The 23,341-nt window shown below is 42.6% G+C and overlaps 1 long non-coding RNA gene across 1 annotated transcript; it reads right to left on the bottom strand.

The window, feature by feature from the left end:
- Positions 1-1,813: 1,813 nt before the first annotated feature.
- Positions 1,814-22,634, bottom strand: LOC119533891. Its single transcript, XR_005216925.1, has 3 exons — positions 21,908-22,634; positions 3,107-3,191; positions 1,814-1,852 (listed from the first exon to the last, which is right to left on the bottom strand). It is a non-coding gene; the product is annotated as an uncharacterized LOC119533891 (long non-coding RNA).
- Between the last annotated feature and the right edge of the window lie 707 nt (positions 22,635-23,341).

Here is a 23,341-nt window from a genome sequence, read left to right as displayed (position 1 = left end):
ATCTTTCTCGGCTTCTTTGTCCTTTTCTCTCTCAGCTTCTCTCAGGCTCTCGTCTCTGGGTTTTTGTGTGTGTCCTCTGTCTTTCAGCCTCTTATAAAGGGCTCCAGTAAGAAGATTAAGACCCACCTAGGACATGCATCAACTGAGATAACCTAATCAAAAGGCCCCACCCACAGGAATGGATTAAAAGAACATGCTTTCTGGGGTACAGACAGCTTCCAACCAGCACACAATTTCATTCTGATTCAGGAAGCTTGGCGTTTTGGACTCTGATTGTTTGGTAAGGTATTTTCCCACACTAGAAGGTTTAAACTGTGTGTCTCACTTTTTCCCTTCCCAGATTGTATTCTAGAATGCAGACACACTAAATAACAAAACACAATTGGAGGCTAATGAAGCATTCATTTTTAGCCTTCCCAGCCATGCATGGGAGTAATTCCATTTACATCTATACAGGGAAAATCTGGGATTCATTTTGAAAACTCAGAGCAGAAACAGGCTGCCTGGAGACATCCTGACACTGCAGCAGCATTTTAGAGAAATTCCACTTATTGCACATTTCCTGAGGCCACAGCCATTTAGCAATGTGTCTGTTCCAACAAAGGAGAAACTGTCCCTGTCTGACAAGTCACCCATGCAAAGCTGAGTTTAGGGCTAATTTGCTCCTAATTCCCAGAAGAACATTTTCTTGTCATCTCTATTGACAGGTTAAAAGTGGTCACCACAAAATGCACAATAACAGAAGATTACTCTACCCAGGAGGTACCTGCCTGGAGACCTGCACTCAGGAGCCTTAGCTGCAGCCAGCCTCTGTGGAATTGGACCTGCTAACCCCGTCCCTTCCCCACCGACTGCTCTGCAGCTTCTTCACAGTTTAACCCAAACCCGGCTCCGCTGTCCCCACTGGCTTCTGGCTGACGGCATTTTGCGGGACTGGACTGAGATAAGGGAGCCAGGTGGGCTCCGTGGATGAAACCTGGCGAGTTCAAGTGCTCTCGCTTCAGGGCCCATGTACGTAAAATCCTTCTCCTCTGGCCCTAAAAGTGTTGAAAAGGGTGCTGTGGCAGGAATAAACAACTCCTCGCACCTCCTGCGGATGTGCACTCACACTGCATGGCCTGTGGTCCCTCATGCCCCACACTCTTGTTTTAAGAATAACAGAACAACTTAGGGATCCCAGTTTTATGAATGGAAATTTCCCTTTTGCAGGGATCATGTTTGCACCAACTGTAAATCAGAATGACAACAGGGATCAAGCTGATGCCTTTTTTCGCTCAACTGCATCACAGTCCTCACCCTCCACTGCCAGGAACCCCCAGAAGGCTGGTGCCTGTCACCCAGGCCCCCCACAGCTGCCTGGACCCACAGACATGCCCAAAGGGCACCTGAGAGAGCTGGGCCACCTGGGGCTGGGGGTCTCTAAGGGGCTCAGCCGTCCAGGGAGAGCTGCATAGGCCTCACTGCTCCAGGAGACCCAGGACCCAGAAATTAGGGCTGAGCAAATAAATGATTATGGCTGCTAATAGTCACATACATGTTTTTCCTTTCTGTATTGTAGAACAGGCAGAAGTCAATACCTGAAGTTACTGAAACTCAGCTAATCTCAGCCCTGTAGATACTTGATACTCTGATGGTAAAACTCCATCTCCCCTTGTTTGAATCCATAAAATCCTTGAGCTCCTTAAACTCTGAGGAGACAGATTTTGGGGCTGTAGGCCACTTGATCTTCTGCTTCCCACGTAGCATTGAACGCAGTAAAATAAAATGGCTGCCTGCATTGGGTGTTGCCCAGAAAAGACCCCTTTCCAGGAAGGGTTTTCCCAGCAGACAAAAGCAATTGACTGGCAGGGATCTGCTGAGAAAACAGAACGTGACCTTCAGAGTCACTGATAAGAAAAGCATGGTGATAAATCTAGTCTTGGTCCAGCAGAGAACCCATCAGCGTGGACAAGCACAACACACCAGTCGATGGACATGTGCTCCCCACTCTGTGAGAACTTCCTAAGTAACAGGGAAACATCACACCTGCCCGGAGAATCTCCTCACATGCCCCCCTGGTCGTCCCCGAGGAGCGACCCTCCCGCCCCTCGGTGGAGCCCCCCTCTCTGCCCCTCCCCTCCTGCCCCTCACTAGAGACCCCCTCCCCTTCCGCTCCTCGGTGGAGACTCCCCTCCCTCTCCCCCCCCTTCCTGCCCCTCGGTGGTGCCCCCCCTACCTCTCACTGGAGACCCTCTCCCCTCCCACCCCTCACTGGAGAGCCCCCCTCCCCTCCCACCCCTCGGTGGAGACCCCCTTTCTCCTTCCCCCTTCACTGAAACCCCCTCTCCTTCCTGGATGAGATGCTGCCCAGTTCATGAATCACTCAAAGCTATGAAATCCCAAACTGCATGAAAAGTTTTTTTATCAGCTTCAGCGATGAGGATGGGATCTGACAGCGACTGTTGATGGCTCTGGAGACAAGGAGAAAGACCGATGAAGCGCCCGGGGAACCTCGAGTTCTCTGTCCTCCTCACTATCTCCATGCATCGTGGGTGAGCCCACTCTCTTTGCACTTGAGCGCTCCAATCTCACTAGCTTTTAGTCCAACGATAAGCAGGTTAGTCTTGTTGACAAGAAGGCTCAAATTTTTGAGTCTTTTGGTGCAGTCTGCAGTTTCATTTCTGCTGCTGCTGGTTTCTTGGTCCTATGCACACGGTAAGTTCTTTGTCATGTGCACAAGGTGAAAAGTGCTTTGCTGAGCTAGTGGGTGTGGGAGCCCGGGGCTGAGGGCCTTCCCCAAAGGCCTTGAAGCCTGTGCACACAGCAGCTTGCGTGACCTAGGTCAGTTAAGGTTTGACCTCCTCTCCTTGTAGAACCAGGCCTCTGCCCCGAACTTCCTGAGATGCTGTGTCTACAAGGTAACACGTAATCCTCCCTCTTTCCTAGACCCTGCTCCCATGGTCTCTGTCCTAACCCTTATAAACCACTCACTGGCATCCCCTGCTTTTGCGGAATATCTTCATGTTGAACTCTGAACCTGCCCCCATTCAGAGCAGCTCCTGAATCTAGGGCAATGTGACTGGCTTTCATTTCCCTGTAAGTAAGCCCCAAATAAAAACATTCACACCTCTGAACATGCCCAGCATCTTCTCTGGCCTCTTGGCAGCAAAGGCCCATTTGAGCCATGACAGTAAATTAATACTCCTGAAGTCCTAGAAATGAAAGAAACCAAACTTTTAGTATTTCCCATGAAAAAAGAGTATTTGCAGACATAAAACCAAATGTGTTTTTTTAAACTCAAGTTCTCATAATTCAGATTAGCCTTCGATAAAATGGACTAGTTTAATATGGTCAGTTAAATAAAAACTACTATATACCTTCTGAGTTACCAATGATAAGTACAATACCAGCACAACTTTATCCTACTTAAGAATTTCCTCCTAAATTTATACAGCTTTACTGATATAAGCTAGCATTATATCTACTGGATCTTTAAGATGATGAAAAATGTAAATTCGCATTTAACCAAATTGAATTATTATTCTGACAAACCTTATTTTGAGAATAATTGTGCTTTGGAAGATGCCCACTTGAAGACAGTTTCCAAGATCTTTTTGGCAACTTAGATATGTAAGGTATGCAGGATATGTTTTTGCTAAGATAAAAGAGTAGTTCTGTCTCAAAGTAAAAGGACTGGCTATTGCAGAATGAGAAACAGGACAGTGTAGGAAAAAACCTGAATGGATATAGAAACATGTAGAAAGTTTGCAGAAAAGGAATTTTATTTGTGGTGGTGAAATTTGGCTAAGATTTGATAGGATTCTAAGATTTTTAAGAGTTTTCTTATCAGTCAGTGTTCTAGTTTGCTAATGCTGCCAGGATGCAAAATACCAGAGATGGATTGACTTTATAAAAGGGGGTTTATTTGGTTACACAGTTACAGTCTTAAGGCCATAAAGTGTTCAAGGTAACACATCAACAGTCAGGTACCTTCACTGGAGGATGGCCAGCGGCTTCCGGAAAAGCTGTTAGCTGGGAAGGCATGTGGCTGGCGTCTGCTCCAGAGTTCTGGTTTCAAAATGGCTTTCTCCCAGGATGTTCCTCTCTAGGCAGCAGTTTCTCTAAAATGTCTCTGTAAGCTGCAGCTCCTCTCTCAGCTCCTTTGCATTCTGCAAAGTGTCCCTCTTGGATATAGCAACCTCGCTCCTTCTGTCTGAGCTTATATAGTGCTCCAGTAAACTAATCAAGGCCCACGCTGAATGGGCAGGGCCACACCTTCATGGAAATTATCCAACGAAAGATCTTGCCCACAGTTGAGTGATCACATCTCCATGGAAATATCCAATCAAAAGTCTCCAGCCCAATCAATGTCAATACATTTCCTGCCCACACAAGACTGCATCAAAGATAATGGCATTCTGGAGGACATAATACATCCAAACCAGCACACACAGTATCTTCAGAATTTGGTTTTCTCTCTGTTAAAATGACAAAGTTTTCTTGGATTATTGATCTGCTCTTAGAGATTATAAAAGGTTATTCTTGGGAGCAGAGCAAGATGGAAGAGTAGCAAGGTGTGGGTTTTAGTTACTCCTCTGGGGCAGCTGGTAGATAGCCAGGAACTGTGTGGAACAGACACTGCAGAGGAATCTGAGTTTGGACACACATCACACAATACTCACAAGTGGAGCAACTGAGATCAGTGAAATCTGTAAGTTCTCATGGCTGGCGCTCCGCGCCCCTCCCTGCCAAGCACAATCCCAAGGGAGGAGGGACCATCAGTGCTGGGAACCAGGAGGGAGAACGGCAGTTGCAGCACTGATTAACAAACTCAGGCTGCTGAACAAAACTCCAACCATAGATAAACTGAGACCAGACACCAGAGAATCTGGGAGCAGTCAGACCAGCAGAGAGGAGATAGGGCTAGCAAAACAGCAAAAAGGAAATAATGAAATAGAAACAGAGACTTTTGGAGTTGAGGGTGAACACAATATGGAGAAGAACTGGACTCAAACAGAAACAGGCACATATGCAAACCCAGGGGGGCAGGGACCTTCTCTGAAAAGCCAGTTTTTCTGTTTTCTTGATTGTTCCTCAATTGCTCTACAAATCCTTGTCTTTTTGCATTTCAGTAGCCCATCAGGACTGCAAGGACTGAATTAAAGGACTTTTCTTTAAATAGCCTATACTGGTCCATTCTTTTTCTTTTTTCTTTTTTTTTAATCTTTTTCTCTTTCTTAAAAATAACTATTCTAAGTAGCCCATTACAGAAAGCCTCAAAGACTTGCAATTTGGGCCCAGGCAAGAGCAGAGCTAAGACAGCTCTGAGAGATGAAGTAATAAGCCTAGTGGTAGAGAAAATTCTCTAAAGACCATAACTTCCCCAAGAAAAGGGGTGCATGGCCCAGCTCCAGTGGCAGCCCTCCTTCTGGGAACTCAGACCCCAGGGGCTAGAATTCAGAAACCAGCTTCAGTCAGCCACACCCCAACAGGGTCAGGGTCACTGGGAGAACTAAAGGCTCCCACCTCCTTACACTGGTGGGGGAGTTGGGGGCTGGCAAGCGCCACCTGCTGGACAGCACAGGAGAAGCACAGAGTCTAAAGGTCTCACAGGGGGGTCTCATTCTCAAGGAAACTCCATACCCTCCTCCTGAGTCCTGGGCCTCTCTGGACTGGGAAACCTGACTGTGTTTGACCAAATCTGAGGAGACCATCACACAGAAAGGCTACATAGAGGCAGGGCAAGAAACAGAAAAACAAGAGGTGAAAAACTCTGATGAACTAAACAGAATCTAAGTTAAAGTTCTAGAATAGGCTGAACTGAACACCAAGGGTTAGAGAACAAAGCCAACCAAGAAGAAAACACTAGGTAAAAGAGTGAAAACAAGTGCCAGAATAAACTAGTCAAGAAAGTCAGGTGACTAGACAACTTAAAATAACAAGCCATACTAGGAAGCATGAAAATATAGACCAGCCAAAGGAAAAAAGTAATAGTTCAACCAAGATACAGGAGCTGAGGCAACTAATGGTAAATCAGTTCAATGAATTGAAGGAAGAACTAATTAAAGATGTTCAAACAAATCTCCTAAATCAATTTTAAAATCAAGTTAATGAACTGAGGCAATATATAGCTAAAGAGATGAAGGACAGAAGGAAGACACTGGATGCCAAAAAGAAGAATTCATAAACTTGAGAAAACAAATGGCAAACTTATGGGAATGAAGGGCATATGGAGGAGATGAAAAAGACAATGGAGGGATACAACAGTAGATTTGAACAGGCAGAAGAAAGAATCAGTGAACTGGAAGGCCAGACATTTGAATTCATATATACAAAAGAACAGATGGTGAAAAGAATGGAAAAATATGAGCAGGGTCTTAGGGAACTGAGTGACGACATGAAGCCCATGAATATTTGTGTTATGGGTGTCCCAGAGAGAGAAGTGAGGGGAAAGGGGGCAGAAAGAATAATAGAAGAAATATTCAATGGAAATTTCCCAACTCTTATGAAAAACAGAAAATTACAGATTCAACAAGTACAGCATACCCCAAACAGAATAGATCCAAATAGACCTACTCCAAGACACTTACTGATCAGACTGTCCAATGTCAAAGACAAAGAGAGAATTCTGAAAGCAACAAGAGAAAAGCAATACATCACATACAAGGGAAGCTTGGTAAGACTATATACAGATTTCTCCACAGAAACCATGGAGGCAAGAAGACAGTGGTATGATATATTTAAGATATTGAAAGAGAAGAACTGCCAACCAAGAATTCTATATCCAGCAGAAATGTCCTTCAAAAATGAGGGAGAGATTAAAATATTTTCAGACAAACAGACACTGAGAGAGTTTGTGAATAAGAGACTAGTGGTATGAGAAATACTAAAGGGAGTGCTACAGGCTGATAGGAAAAGGCAGGAAACAGAGGTTTGGAGAAGAGTGTAGAAATGAAGATTATCAGGAAGGTTAACAGGAGAAAGAGGGGAAAAAAATAAGACATGACATATAAAATCCAAAAGACAAAAGGGTAGAAGAAAATACTGCCCTTACAGTAATAACACTAAATGTTAATGGATTAAACTCCTCAATAAAAAGACACAGACTGGCAGAATGGATTAAAAAACGGGACATATCTATATGCTGTCTACAAGAAATTCACTTTAGACACAAGGCCAAAAATAGGCTGAAAGTGAAAGGTTGGAAAAAGATATTTCATGAAAACAACATGCAGAAAAAAGCAGTAGTAGCTATATTAATATCAGGCAAATTAGACTTCAAAAGTAAGACAATTAAAAGAGACAGAGAAGGACACTATATATTAATAAAAGGGTCAATTCATCAAGAAAACAGAACAATCATAAATACTTATGCACCAAGTCAGAGTGCCCCAAAATTCATGAGGCAAACATTGAGAAAATTGAAAGGATAAGTAGATAACCCTACATTAATATTTGGTGACTTCAACACACTGCTCTTGTCAATGGATAGAAAATTTAGACAGAGGATCAAAAAGGAAATAGAGATGTTGAATTTTATGATAAATGAACTAGACTCAACAGACATTTACAGAACACTACACCCCACAACAGCAGGATATATATTTTTCTCAAGTGGAACATTCTCTAGGATAGACCACATGTTAGATCACAGAGCAAATCTCAACAAATTTAAAAATATTGATATTACAAAAATCACTTTCTTGGATCGTAACAGAATAAAGTTGGATTTAATAACAGGCAAAAGATTGTAAAATTCACAAATATTTGGAGACTAAACAACTCATTCTTAGAGAACCAGTGGGTAAAGGAAGAAATTACAAGAGAAATTAGTAAATACCTTGAGGCCAATGACACTGAAAACACAACATATCAAAACTTGTGGTATGTAGCAAAGGTGGTGCTAAGAGGGAAATTTATTGACTTAAATGCCTACATTAAAAGAGAAGAGAGAGCAAAAATTGAGGAATTAACTATCCACCAGGAGGAACTAGAGAAAGAACAGCAAACTAACCCCAAAGCAAAGAGAAGGAAAGAAATAACAAAGATTAGAGCAGAAATAAATGAAACTGAGAATAAGAAAACAATAAAGAGAATCAACAAGACCAGATGTTGGTTATTTGAGAAAATCAACAAAATTGTTGGACCTCTAGCTAGGCTAACAAAATCAAAAACAAAAACAAAAGAGAGTAGAAGAGCAGATGCAAATAAATGCAATCAGAAACAGGAAAGGAAACATAAGTATTGACCCTGCAAAAATAAAGGAGATAATGGGAAGACACTATGGGCAACTATATGCTAATGAACTAGACAACCTACAACTAGACAATTGACCCAAGAAGAAACAGATGACCTCAACAAACCAATCACAAGTAAAGAGATTGAGTCAGTCATCAAAAAGCTCCCAAGAAAGAAAAGCCCAGGACCAGATGGCTTCACATGTGAATTCTACCAAGTGTTCAAGAAAGAATACCAATCCTGCTCAAACTCTTCTAAAAAATTGAAGAGGAGGAAAAGCTACCCAGCTCATTCTATGAAGCCAACATCACCCTAATACAAAAATCAGACAAAGAAACTATAAAAATAGAAAATTATAGACCAATCTCTTTAATGAATATAGATGCAAAAATCCTCAACAAAATACTCCCAAATCGAATCCAGCAGCACATTAGAAGAATTATACACCATGACCAAGTGGGGTTTATTCCAGGTATGCAAGGCTGGTTCAACCCCAGAAAATCAATTAATGTAATACACCACATCAATAAATCAAAGCAGAAGAAACACGTGATCATCTCGATCAATGCAGAGAAGGCATTTGACAAAATTCAACATCCTTTCTTGATGAAAACACTTCAAAGGATAGGAATTGTGCCAGTTTGAATGTATTGTGTCCCCCAAATGACATTATCTTTGATGTAATCTTGTGTGGCAGAGAGTGTTTCTTTGAAGATGCGCCCCACCCAACTGTAGGTGATAACTCTGATGAGATAATTTCTATGGAGGCATGGCCCCATCCATTTGGGGTGGGCCTTGATCAGTGGAGCCATATAAATGAGCTGACAAGCAGAAGGAACTCAGTGCAGCTGTGAATGATGGTCTGAAGAGGAGCTACAGCCAAGAGGGACACTTTAAAGAAAGCATAGGAGTTGCAGATGAGAGAGAGTTTGAAGACGGCCATTGGAAGCAGACTCTTGCTCTGGAGAAGCTAAGAGAGGACAAATACCACAAGTGCAGCTAAGAGTGACATTTTTGAGGAAATGCAGCCTAGAGAGGAACATCCTGGGAGAAAGCCATTTTGAAACCAGAACTTTGGAGCCACGTGCCTTTCCAGCTAACAGAGGTTTTCCGGACACCATTGGCCATCCTCCAGTGAAGGTACCTGATTGTTGATGTGTTATCTTAGACACTTTATGGCCTTAAGACTGTAACTGTGTAACCAAATAAACCCCTTTTATAAAAGTCAGTCCATCTCTGGTGTTATGCATTCTGGCAGCATTAGCAAACTAGAACAGGAATAGAAGGGAATTTTCTCAATATGATAAAGGCAATATATGAAAAACCCACAGCTAACATCGTACTCAATGGGGAAAGACTGAAAGCCTTCCCTCTAAGATCAGGAACAAGACAAGGATGCCCACTGTCTCCACTGTTATTCAGCATTGTGCTGGAAGTTCTTGATAGAGCAATCAGGCAAGAAAAAGAAGTAAAAAGCATCCAAATTGGAGAGGAAGAAGTAAAACTTTCCTGTTTGCAGATGACATGACTCTGTATGCAGAAAATCCAGAAAAACCTACAGCAAAGCTATTAGATCTAATCAGTGAATACAGCAAAGTGGCTGGCTACAAGATCAACATGCAAAAATCTGTAGTGTTCTTATACACAAGTAATATGCAACAAGAGGAAGAAATCAAGAAAAAAATTCCATTTACAATAGCAACCAAAAGAATCCAGTATTTAGGAATAAACTGAACACAGGCCACAAAAGACCTATACAAAGAAAACTACAAGAAACTGCTAAAAGAAATCAAACAGGACCTAAAAAAATGGAAGAACATACCATGTTTATGGATTGGAAGACTAAATACATTTAAGATGTCAATTCTACCTAAACTGATTTATAGATTCAATGCCATATCAATTAAAATCCCAACAACTTACTTCACAGAAATAGAAAAACCAATAACCAAATTTATTTGGAAGGGCAAGGTGCCCCAAATAGCCAAAAATATCTTGAGAAAGAGGAATGAATTGGGAGGCCTCACACTACTAGAATTTGAGGCATATTACAAAGCTACAGTGCTCAAAACAGCATGGTACTGGCATAAGGATAGATATACTGACCAATGGAATTGAATTGAATGTTCAGAAATAGACTCTGCCATCTATGGACAATTGATTTTTGATAAGGCAGTCAAGCCGAAGCAATGAGACAGAGCAGCCTCTTCAATAAATGGTGTTTGGAGAACTGGATATCTATTTCCAAAAGAATGAAAGAGGACCCTTGTCTCACACCTTGTACAAAAATTAACTTGAAATGGATCAACGACCTAAACATTAGTGCTAAGACCATAAGACTCTTAGAAGAAACTGTAGGGCAATTTCTTAAAGATCTTGTCATAGGAGGTGGTTTCCTAGACCTTACACCGAAAGCATGAGCAACCAAAGAACAAATAAACAAATGGGATCCCCTCAAAATTAAACACTTTTGTACATTGTGCCAGTTTGAATGTATTGTGTCCCCCAAATGCCATTATCTTTGATGCAATCTTGTGTGGGGCAGATGTTTTGGTGCTGATTAGATTTGCTTGGAATGTGCCCCACCCAGCTGTGGGTGATGACTCTGATGAGATATTCCCATGGAGGCATGGCCCCACCCATTCAGGGTGGGCCTTGATCCGTGGAGCCATATAAATGGGCTGACTCAAAGAGAAGGAACTCAGTGCAGCTGTGAGTGATGTTTTGAAGAGGAGCAAGCTTGCTAGAGAGGAACATCCTGGGAGAAAGCCATTTTGAAACCAGAACTTTGGAGCAGACACCAGCCACGTGCCTTCCCGGCTAACAGAGGTTTTCCAGACACCATTGGCCATCCTCCAGTGAAGGTACCTGATTTCTGATGTTTACCTTGGACACATTATGGCCTTAAGATTGTAACTGTGTAGCCAAATAAACCTCCTTTTTATAAAAGCCAATCCATCTCTGGTGTTTTGCATTCCACAGCATTAGCAAACGAGACCATACATCAAATGACTTTGTCAGAAAAGTAAAAAAGCAGCCTACGTAGTGGGAGACAATATTTGGAAACCACATGTCAGATAAGGGTTTATTATCCCAAATATATAAAACAATCCTGCAACCCAACAAGAGAAAGACAAACAACCCAATCAAAAAATGGGCAGAAGACATGGACAGACACTTTTCTGAAGAGGAAATACAAATGACTCAAAAACATGTGAAAAAATGCTCAACTTCACTGCCTGTTAGGGAAATGCAAATCAAAACTACAAGGCGATATCATCTCACACCTACCAGAATGGCCATTATCAAGAAAAGAAAAAAAAAAAACAAACAGAAAATTACCAGTGCTGGAGGGGATGTGGAGGAAGAGGCACACTTATTCATTTTTGGTGGGAATGTAGAATGGTGCAACCACTCTGGAAGACAGTGTGGAGGTTCCTCAGGAAGCCAAGTACAGATTTGCCATATGACCCACCTATTTCATTACTAGATATATACTCAGAGGAACTGGAAGTTAAGACATGAATGGACATTTGTAAACTGATGTTTATTGAAGCATTATTCACAATAGTCAAGAGATAGAAACAGCCCAAATGTCCATCAATGGACAAGTGGATAAATAAACTGTGGTATATACACATGATAGAATATTACACAGCTGTAAGACAGAACAAAGACATGGAACATATAATAACGTGGATGAAACTTCAGGACATTATGTTGAGTGAAATTAGCCAGAAACAAAAGGACAAATACTGTATGGTCTTACTTATATGAACTAACATTAATGAGCAAACTTTGAGAGTTAAAAGATAATAACACAGGCTGCCAGGAGATAGAAAGAGGGTAGAGATTAGGAATTTGATGCTGAAGGACTACAGAATGATCAGCAAGATTGACTGTATAGATCCAGAAATGGATAGCATAATACTGTGTGATGGTAGCACAATATTGCAACTACACTGAACAAAGATGTCTATGAGTAAAGCTGAAAGAGGTGAGAGGAGCATTTATGACACCTGAGGTAAAGATAGAAGATAAAGGACTGTTTAACTTAGCAAAACCTGGAGTGGTTAATGATTGTGACTAAATGTACAAGTATAAAACTGTTCTTGCATGTGGGAGAACCAATGAATGTCAACCATGTAAAGTGTTGAAAAAGGGATGGTATTGGGGAAAAAATATAATCAAAGCAAACTGGAGTCTATGGTCAACAGTAACATTGTAATATGCCTCCATTAAATGGAACAAAGGCAATATACCAAGCTTAAATGAGTATGAGAGGGGTATATATGGGAGGGACATGGGATTCTTGGTAGTGGTGTTGTCTGACCCTACTATTATACTGTATTTTATATTTTATTTTTCCTTTCATTATCTTTTTTATTATTTATTAAAAAAACAATAAAAACTTTTTTTTCTGTAGTAATCAATATGTTCAAGTGTTGATTGTGGTGATAAATGCACAACTGTATGATGCTACTGTGAAAAACTGTTCACTGTGGATAGTTATATGGTATGTGAATAGAGCTCTATAAAATTATATGGAAAAATATAAACAGAGATAAAAGTGCTGGAGAAAACATGGAGAGAGGGATGTACATATTTACTGTTGGTTAGGAAGCAGAATGGTGTAGCCTTTCTGGAGGACAGGGGGAGGTTCCACATGAAGCTAAGTATGTGGCTGCCATAAGGTCCTGCAACCTCATTAGGGGGCATTTACTTGGAGGATCTGAGAGCAGGGATATTTGCACGCTGGTGTTCATGGAGGCAGTATTCATGATTTGCAATGGGTGGAGGTGACCTAAGGGTACACAGACTGAGGAACAGAATGGTGAACTGTGGTGTGTGCATACAATGGAATATTGAGCAACTACGAGAAGGAGTGAAGCTGTGAGACACCCAACGAGGTGAATGGATCCTGTAGACAGCATGTTGAGTGAAGTACGCCAGAAACAAAGGCAAACACTATAATGCCTCACCAATAGGGACTAACTACAATGTGTAAACTCAGAATTGAATGCTTATTTTAACAGTCCCTAGATCGTAAGCTCTTACAGCAGTCAAATCTGTTCCTGAATTGTAGTGGTTATCTCCAGATTCTGAGATGCTGCTCCCCTTGTGTGTAACCTGATATATCCCTGGAACTTTGGGTATCTGTGTGACACCTGAAACTCAGAGCCAGAACTTGGCAGATATGAATGTCAATATTAGCACATATACCAACTGTTTAAAAAAGCTGAAAAAGAGTCCAGACTTCAAATAGAGATATGAATGAAGCAGATGTGGTTGGACCAGGGCAAATTGGGCCAAAGGGTAAAGGACAATACAGAATGCACTTTAAAACTTCAGCTTCCATGTGAGACCAAGGGAAGAGATGTTTAGTTGGTGTAAGACGTATATTTCCTAAACAATCTAACTCGCATAGTTTGTTCAAATAGCATAATTACATGGAACTTTCAATAGGAAGTGAGACCTGGTAGGTTTGCATAGGTTAGTGTGAAATAGTGACACATCCCAAAATAATTTGGACAGAGAATAAAAATATATGTACAGGGCCCCCCTGAGGAGCTGGAGGAAAATACAGAGGTGTTAGGCTTCCTCACCTGGATTGTGGCTGATGTTCTCACAAACATTGAGGACTAGCAGTTTGATATTCTGAGCCCTCTATCACGGGACTTGCCCTTATGAAGCTCGTTACTGAAAAGGAGAGGTTAAATCTCCTTTTATTAGTTTCTTTATCCCCATTTTTCTACTCATCCATCCATACACTGGATAAAGTTACCAACCGTTTAAAAAAGCTGAAAAAGAGTCCAGACTTCAAATAGAGATATAACTGTGCCTAAGAGTCTCTCCCCGAGTACCTCTTTGTTGATCAGATGTGGCCTCTCTCTCTAGCTAAGCCAACTTGGCAGGTGAACTCACTGCCCTCCCCCCTACGGGGGACCTGACCCCCAGGGGTGTAAATCTCCCTGGCAAATGCAGAATATGACTCCCGGGAATGAATCTGGACCCGGCATCATGGGATTGAGAATATCCTCTAGACCAATAGGGGGATATGAAATGAAACAAAATAAAATTTCAGTGGCTGAGAAATTCCAAATGGTGTCAAGAGGTCACTCTGGTGTCACTCTTATGAACGATATAGATAAACCTTTTTAGGTTTTAATGCATTGGAATAGCTAGAGGTAAATACCTGAAACTATCAAATTCCAACCCAGTAGCCTTGACTCTTGAAGACGATTGTATAGCAATGTAGCTTACAAGGGGTGACAGTGTGATTGTGAAAGCCTTGTGGATCACAATCCCTTTATCCAGTGTATGGATGGATGAGTAGAAAAATGGGGATAAAGAAACTGAATGAAAAATAGGATGGGGCAGGGTGTTTTGGGTGTTCTTCTTTACTTTTACTTTTATTTTTTATTCTTATTTTCGCTTTTTCTGGTACAAGGAAAATGTTCAAAAAATAGATTGAGGTAATGAACGCACAACTATATGATGGTACTGAGCAATTGATTGCACACTGGATGATTGTATGGTATATGAATATATCTCAATAAAAGTGAATAAAATTAAAAATAAACAGGTTATTCTTAATCATCTGAGTAATCTTCCTAGAAGGCAAAGAGTCTATATTTTATCAGAATAATATCTTATTGATACTTATAGTGACCTTATCATCCTTTATTGTTTTAGAGAACAAGTCTTCTCACTTATAAAAGAACTAAGTTTTTTTACAAGCATGTTAACGTCTCTTTACTTTTAAAATCTTTTATTATCACTTTGGTTAAACGGGAAAGTGAATATTATTTCACAGTGACCCATTGTCAATTGAACAAAATGCACAAACCTGACAAATTTTGATATTTTGCCTTCCGCAAATCAAACTCTAAATGGCATCTTATTGATCTTATTTTCCAGAGGATTTGTTCTCTCACTTTCTAAAAAGAGAAGTGCTAGAAATGATTAAGTTCATTTCATATGTTATGATTTGCATAGGTAGTGTTGTCAAGTTAAGTAGGATTTTCTAACCTTCTGTTGGTTAATTTGTATGGATAAAATGTTATTAATGTAAACATTTGATAAACCGTGTAAAGTTCTGTGGGGACCCAGGGCCCAGGCCCCCTGCCCTCCGTACTGAAAGTAGCTGCTTTCTTGACCTGGCCAGATGTTAAAGGTCACTAGTCCTCCCCAGGGGGAAAGAATGTACAAATGGTGTCATAAATAAAGCATTAAACCCCCTCTCCTGATCACTGTTGATAAGGAATCCCCACAGCCCTGTCAGTTCTCACACTCTGTGGAATGTCTCTGTCCTAAACCCTTATGAACCGCCCCCTCCCCCCACCCCACTCTGCCGAGTGCTGACTTCCCTCTTTCCCAGCGGCCACTGCCGTGGATTCATCTCCTGTCCGAAAGTCCCACTGAATTCACGTCTAACTCGTGCCTGGCGTGTTCTTCGGTCCTGGGGCTGAGCTGGGCTGGAACAATTTCCTAGAGATTTGCCAGTATCCGCACTGTCCATGAAATATTCCAATACTGATCTGCCTAATATTACACAGCAGTACAGTGTTATAGTTCATAATTTCAGCTATTCTTTAAAAATGTTACCTGTCACAAAAATACAAATTTCCTAATGATGAAAGTTGCATTGCTTTGTAATGAACTTTCATCAGAACTTTCACTTTTGTAAAACAGTAGTTAGTTAACCACAGCTATCTAAGTCTTCTGTCACTACAGACAATTTTCATTTCAATGTTCCCTGTCAGCTACAGGCCAGAGGCCTCGTCTTCAACAAACACGATTGTCTCGGAGATGCCTGGCACAGTGTGCACTGTCATTGCTTAAACAACTTTGAGACCAAGCCACTGCACTGAGTCAAAATTCCAGAATTCTAGTGGAGAAGCCAATGAGTTCATGAGATTGCAGAGACACGAGCAAGTAAAACAAGGATTAATTACCTAGGATTGAATTAACTGATAAACAATGATTATGATTTTATTTGGATTATTGCTGATGTTTTTTGTTCTTGTTTTTTGCTTTTGTAAAGAAGTTTTGGATTGACAGAAAAATCATGCAGAAAACACAGGATTCCCATCTGCCACCCTGTGATTAACCCTTTGCATTTATGTGGTACTTTCGTTACAATTGATGAGAGCACATGTTTATAATTGTTCTATTACTAAAAACTATAGTCCATGGTTTGACATAGGACTCACTGTTTGTGCTGTGTCCTGCTGCTGTTTCAATGTTCCATTTTCTAGATACAAGGAACCCTTACTCTATTCCCTTAGGCTGTCTACAATTCATAAAACAATCGCCTTTTCCTTCCTGCCTGGGGTCTCCAGAATTTGGAAACTCTTATTGACTATCCTTATTTTTATGACAAAGTAATGATTCACAAAGGTTCAATCAGAATCTGCCCTCCTTGTTAACAGGATGTAATTGGTTATGCATGTTTGAGAAAGATGCTCACTTAATCAGGTGTGACCAGACACTGCTCTGGGAGCTCAGGTTGGCTCTGTGAAGTTGATGCTTGCAAAACCTCCTGGAGAAACCAGGCTGGCACTCGGCTCCAGGGCTCCCAGCCTCACAGGGCAGCAAAGAAAGTTACTTTCTGGCACACACAGGAAGCTTAGAGACCTTGAGAAAGAGGAATTCACCCGAATCTACAGGGACTGCTGGTGAAATCTGGATTGCGTTTTTGCCTTGGTGTCCTAGCCCGGAGAGACTTTCAAAGTCCAATCAGGTGTCCTTATGAAAAGCAAACTTAAAAAGGCTTATGCGGTACATCGTCATTCTTGTTGCATCTGTATAAATAATCAGGCCAAATCTAACGAAATCAACCATATTTTATGAATCAGAATAATCTTTTTGAGATTATTTTTTATCAAAAGGAGGGTGACTAGAGAAATGTTATGTTTCAATGGAAAATTATAGCACAGTCCTGTGGGTTATCAGATTCTGATCCTGTTCGTTGTCTGAACTATTTTGCATCCCTTTGTAAACTGCAGTTAACTTCATGGGTTTTTTACCTCCCTGCAAATTGTACTGATCCTGTGATCTTGCTTATACTGTCTACCCTAAACGCCAGTCAGCAAGTATATATATATGTATATTTTGTGCATCTGTCCACACACTGACAAAAGAGGGCTGATTCTTGCCCTGCTGGCCCAGGGCTGTTTGCACACCCACAGCCTTCCCTGGGAGTGAGCAGTTAGGAGCACAGCTAAGGTTGGGAAACGGAGCTCCATGCTCTTCAGGCCTCAGGCCGCAGCTGCAGCTGAGCCTCGGGCTCTTCGAAGCGGACGGTGCTGCATCCGGGTGAACACTCTGGAACAGTGATAATCACTTGGATATTTTAAAGGACCGAGCTAAGGTGTTTCCCAAACATTTCAATGGACAGGCTTATTTCCTGACCTTAATTCTTGGTTTAACATAATTTGGGGACAAACCAGTATACTTTGGATTTGTTTTTAATTGGGATTATCAGTCTATTTGATTTTATTCCTTGCTGTACAAACTTCGTTCCATGATTCTGTTCTGTTGAAATTCCTTGTCATCCTCAAGACACGTTGTTGTTTGTAAGGAAAACGAGATAGAATTGGAACTCTGTCTAGTGGACCAAGACTAGAATAAATAAAGTTAATGGTCACCCTGACTTGGAAAGGGCGGAACCCTAACGCTCTCAGCTGAGTAGTTCACCCCACTCCCAGGGTCTCACATGTGACTAAACAGCCATCCAGGGACTCTCACTGCCATCAAGAAAGGCAACAAACATGAAAAATAAAGAGGACAAATGGAACAAAAAGACTGACCGAGACTACTCGACTGCCTGACAAGGACACTGGTGGCAAATGGAGTGTTTTCGTCAAGTCTCCAGTGAGATCACCGGGGAAATCACCAAAAGATGGGACTAAGTAAGATGGCTCGCTGTGGGCACTGCGGGAGGGACCCGTCGGAGAAGGGCTTTTCCAGAGAGAAAAATGATTGACCTGCTGGGGGTTTCCCAGAAAACGGAACAGTCCCTATGGGGGTTGCTGAAAAGCAGATTTCACCCGACAGCTCGTCAGAATGGACAGCAACAGGCTCATCCAGGGCCGCTGCTCCCCCTGCAAAATGGAAACCCGGCGTCGGCCAGTCAGAGCCTCTCTTCCGTGCCTCCTCCGTGCCCCCATTCGCCGCCATGGGCTCCCCCGTTCCACCCCTTCGGGGAGCCCCTTCTGCTTTCTGGGTGGGAAGCTGCCCGACTCCTGGGCCCCCCAGAGAAGATGTGAGATTTCACCTGGGAGGGACACCTGGAGAGTCGCCCCCACCTGGGCAGGCAGGGGGGCGGGGAAAGTGCATGAGAAGCTTTTGTTTTATCAGAATGAAAAGTTCAGAAACTAGACACACAGGCACACACACACACATCAATTTAGGAAATGATGTGAGTATTTTAAGTTGATGATTCATGGAGAAAGAACTGTCACTCAATACTGTTGGGACAGTGGAATACCAGTTTGGGGAGCTGAAGGTCAATCCCTCCCTTACAACTTACATCAAAATAAATTGAGTCGATTTGGTTTAAATACAAAAATAAACCTATAGAAACATTTGAAGGAAATGGAGTAGAATACTTTTTACAATCTTAGCATGACCCCCATGCTAAGATTATCTTTTTATGAATGAAAATAAACCTGGAAACTGCAAGAAAAAGATTTATAGAAACATAAAAATTTTTAACTTCTCTATGGCAAAAACCTAAAAGACATATGACATAAAATAAGCTTAAAGGTACATTACAAGTTAGGGGAAATATTTACAGTGCATCTTTTGAAAGAACATAGAAGAGCATCTTAGAAATCATTAAGGGAAAGAGAAACCCTCTAGAAAAATGGGCAAAGAACAAAGAAGCAGTTCACAAAGGTAGAAATACAGAAACCAGGAAATGCCATTAGAGATCAAGGAAAGTCCTATTAAACATCAGTGGTGTATCATATTCCACTAATCAGATTGGTAGATTACCATGTTAGCAAGGCTGAGAAAGATGAGGCCTTTATACACAGCTCGTGGGAGTCGAAATGGATGCCCCTTTCCAGAGGGTAACCTGGTAGTGGTATCTATTTAAAATGCACATACTGCTTGGCTGGCACCTCCACTTCTGAGCAATAATCAGCCACGTATGAGAGTGAAGGCAGACAGTGGCGTGACGTGGACGCAGGTGGATGGGAGCCTAGTCCAGGGACACCGATACGCCCTGGGGACCAGGACACGCAGGGAAGAGGATCCGCAGATCTCCCGGTGGAGGGCAAGCAGGCTCAGGTCTCAGACAGGTGGGAGGAGGCCACCTGGGCCAAGGTGGGGCTGAGGGAGAGCAGGTGCAGCTGGGCACGGTGGGCTCCCCTGAACGCAAGGAGCCAGGGAGATGGGACCGGAATGTGGTGGCGGCTCCACACTCAGCTGACACAACCGGGTACACAGCTCCGTGACGAGCTGGGGTGGTCCCCGGTGGGTCTGGTGCACAGCGCAGCCTGTGGTAGGGAATCTGGAGTCTCCCATGGCACTGGGGTGCTGCAGGTGAAATGACGAGGCTCGCCTTTCAGAAGGTTTCTCTGGCAACAGTCCAGGAAGGCAGCAGAAAGGGGAACCGGTTAGGGCTCAGTTGCAGGAGGAAAGAAGACAGGCTATGGACAAGGAAGATGAAAGGGGTGGAGCAGGAGAAAAACTCCACGGGACCTGGGCGTGTCGATGAAGTGTGCACGGATACCCAGGAGGCGCCAGGAAGGACTCCTGGTTCCTGACTCAGGTGAGCGAGGGCCACCGTCCCCCCAGATGGCCTGTTGCTCCCCGAACACCCTGAGGTTCACACCCTCTTCCTCACTCTTCCCTCCCACGAACTTCCCCACCTTTCTTCAAGGTGAAGGCACCATTCAAAGCCCATGTCAAATGCCACCTCTCGCAGGAAGGCTTCACTGAAAACCTCCTTCCCCCCGTGTGAGTCTCCAGGCATTTTGTTCTATCAGATCAGGAGAGGAAAACAGAAGCTTTGTTTTCCCCTGGTCAGCCCCTGATGCCCGTCTCACCCCCTCCCACATCTTCTGCCAGTGGGGTCTCAAGGACATGGTGGGTATCTAAATAGTTGAAATAAAGAAAGCAAATGTGTCCCTCCTTTTTTCCTCTTAGATTTTGCCTTCTCAACTTTTAGCAAAGAAGTATCTTAAAGGTTTTTTTGCTCCAGGAGAAATAAAAAGAGATGGAAGAAAGTTACTGGAATGCCTATAGATTTTCTGAATCCTTAACTGGCTGATAACACCACAGGAAACTATCTTTAGGAAAACAGGATGAAACAGTAGGATCCTATTACCACTTCCTTGCTATATGGAACAGAAAAATTTTGAGACTAATTTCCAGTGGAATGTCTTCCAACTGTGTATAAACAGTCATGGTGTGCTTGGTCAAAGTGTGTTTCCAAGATGAACTGATAAAATAAGGAAGGTCAAAGAAGTCAAGTGGGCAAAAGAGATTGTGTGGTGCTGGTACAAACGTAGTGTGCACGTTGGGCTGGAAAGCGGTTTCATAAGAGCTCAGATACTGTGGGTCATTTTAGGAAACACAATGTAAAACTTCAGTCTTGGAAAAATAAATTAGAAGAGATAAATAAATAAGTTAGGAAGTTTACAGAGCTAAAATATTCCTCTCTACAGTAAGCCATGCACAACCATACCCTTGGTAAAGAACCAGCCAACCCACGCCCTCCATGGAGTCACACTGGGCCCCTGGGGGTTGTCCTTCCTCCAACCACTCGACTCACTAAACCCGGATTTCCAGTGTATTACCAGGAGCACAAATTCCAGAAAATGCTCTACAAAAAAGGGGGCAGTTTGGGGTCAAATAAGTTTATGATCTGTGTAGTATTGTAACATATTTTGGAGAATCACAAAGCCTCTTGGCAAATGGTGGCTCTGAAAAGTCCTACTGTAAATCAACCATCTCTACTTTCTTCACTTTCAGTGTTTTCCCAGTGGATTTGATCAGGTGGCCTTTTGAGCCAAGGCAGGAGTGTGATCTACTAAGACCAGGTTTGAAGAATGTGCCCCTCAACCCGACTGGGAACTCTGAGACCTTACATCTTTGTTTTCTCTTCCTTCTTTGAACCTCACCTCCTCCCTTCAAAATCAACAGCCTGTGGCCCACTCCCTCAGAGCCCAAAGAGGTGATAAGCAAACATGAACAAATAACTTCATCTAAAGTTGCTAATAGACAGTAATTTTTGTTTTACCTCTCCTGGGAACATTTACATTTTAACTGTGGCCTTCGGAAACAGAATGGCTTAATCGAAAGGAATAGTGCAAGTGCCAAGAAGCTCAGGCCTATGTGCAGTGAGGGAAAGCATCTCCTCTTTCCTGCTGGGGTCCCCGCTGGGAGGGTGAAGACACATGAGGTGACGCTGGTTTTAGTGCCTTCCTAGCAACCGCAGCACGCCTCATGCCACACTTTTGTGCTCAGTCACCCCTGGTCTTTACCACAGGAGACTAAAATCCCAATTTTCAAGAAGAAGAACTTAAAAGGAGAACACAAATGTATGAAAATGGCTAAGTGCATGCGAGTCCAATATTCCTACTCAGCCATACACACAAATTGAGCGTTCCTTATAAGCATTATAGGAGAAACTGTGGGAATGAAAGATAGACATGTGAGACTAAATTCCTACCTTCAGGCAGAGTGACGAAGTGCCAGCCCTTCCCCAGCCTCAGCCACACTGGCCCAGGAGAGCCCTTCCGGGGTCTGAGGGCCCGGAACGCCGACCACCCTCCGTCTTCTAATTAAGAACACAAATGTTTGTTAGATTAGAAGTTTCACCCTGTCCAGGGGATGCCTAAGGGAATTAGTGTGTGTTTATGCTACTAAAGACCGCCTGGATATTGGCACAGCACAAGGAAAAGGCTGAGGAAGTTGGGGTTGCGGAGGGCTGTGCAGCCGTTGCTGGTGTGTGTGCTTGAGCTGGATGGAGAACACCTGCGTTCTGTCAGTGTTTCCCAGGGGTCGTCTCCGTCTAACTGCAGCATAAGCAAATTAAGACTGATAAATTGTAAGACCATTTCTGGCTTTAAAGATCCCAGATGCTCTGCTAAATTAATGGACTGTTTATCTCCCTCAATCTGACACCAAAACAGAACCTTGAAAACATAGCAGACCCCCACTCTCCCACCATCTGAGGACACCCAGGCCCCACTGTGTTTCCAGCCTGGATTCCAGGGGGCAGACTTGACTTACGTATATAGTTGGTCACTATGTGCGTGCACGCATTTTCAGACAAGAACTTATCTTCATCAGCAAATGTGCATCTGGAAACACAGATTGCTCACTTGTCAAAGTTCCTTAAAGACAAAGATGTCCACTACAGAATAATTCCAAGAACAATGAGATCATTTGTGACATTGGGAAACTATTGTTTTTTACAGACATAACATGTGCCAGTGAGAATACTCAAGACCCTTCTGTCCTTACTCTCCAGCTCTCAGTCCAACAGCCCACCTCTTGGCTTGGCTGGCAACACACTTTGTTTATATTAGGAGGAAACAAACAATCAAATACAGCTTCAGGAAAAGTATGTGAGGCACTTAGCTGAGGCTGTTGTGTTTCTGTGGGATTCTAGGGATCAAATGTGTTTGGAGAATAGCTTTTGGGGGGTCACCCAGTACTCCAAATGAGGTGTCCTTATAATTATGCTCCATTTAGAATGGAACTGACTGGAAGAAAATAGGCATCCTAGGAAGACCCCAGATTCAATAAAGAGGAACACCCTACACATCCCAACACTGAGTCATCGCTTCCATGCTCTCTTTCTGATAAGGAGACTAGAGTATGTCCTCCTTGACAAGGTCCTCAACAGGTTTACAGTATTCCAAAATGCCCCAAGTTCCTTGCAAAGGTTGGTGAGAGTGACTTTAAGCAGTGACCTTGTTATGTCCAAGCACTTCCAGGCAAAGCAGATCTGGGAAAGGCCCAAGTCAGAGGTATCCAGTGTGCAAAACACATTGGTTTTCAAAGTTGTTTGTCATTTGGTTTTCAAAGTTCCCCCATTTCCAAGGCCCAACCATAACACCAGTAAACCAGTTTTCACTCATTCCCTGTTTCATTCATT

This window comes from Choloepus didactylus, chromosome 5 (genome assembly GCF_015220235.1).
Source record: "Choloepus didactylus isolate mChoDid1 chromosome 5, mChoDid1.pri, whole genome shotgun sequence".
Lineage (NCBI taxonomy): Eukaryota > Metazoa > Chordata > Mammalia > Pilosa > Megalonychidae > Choloepus > Choloepus didactylus.
This window is presented reverse-complemented; position numbering and strand designations above follow the sequence as displayed.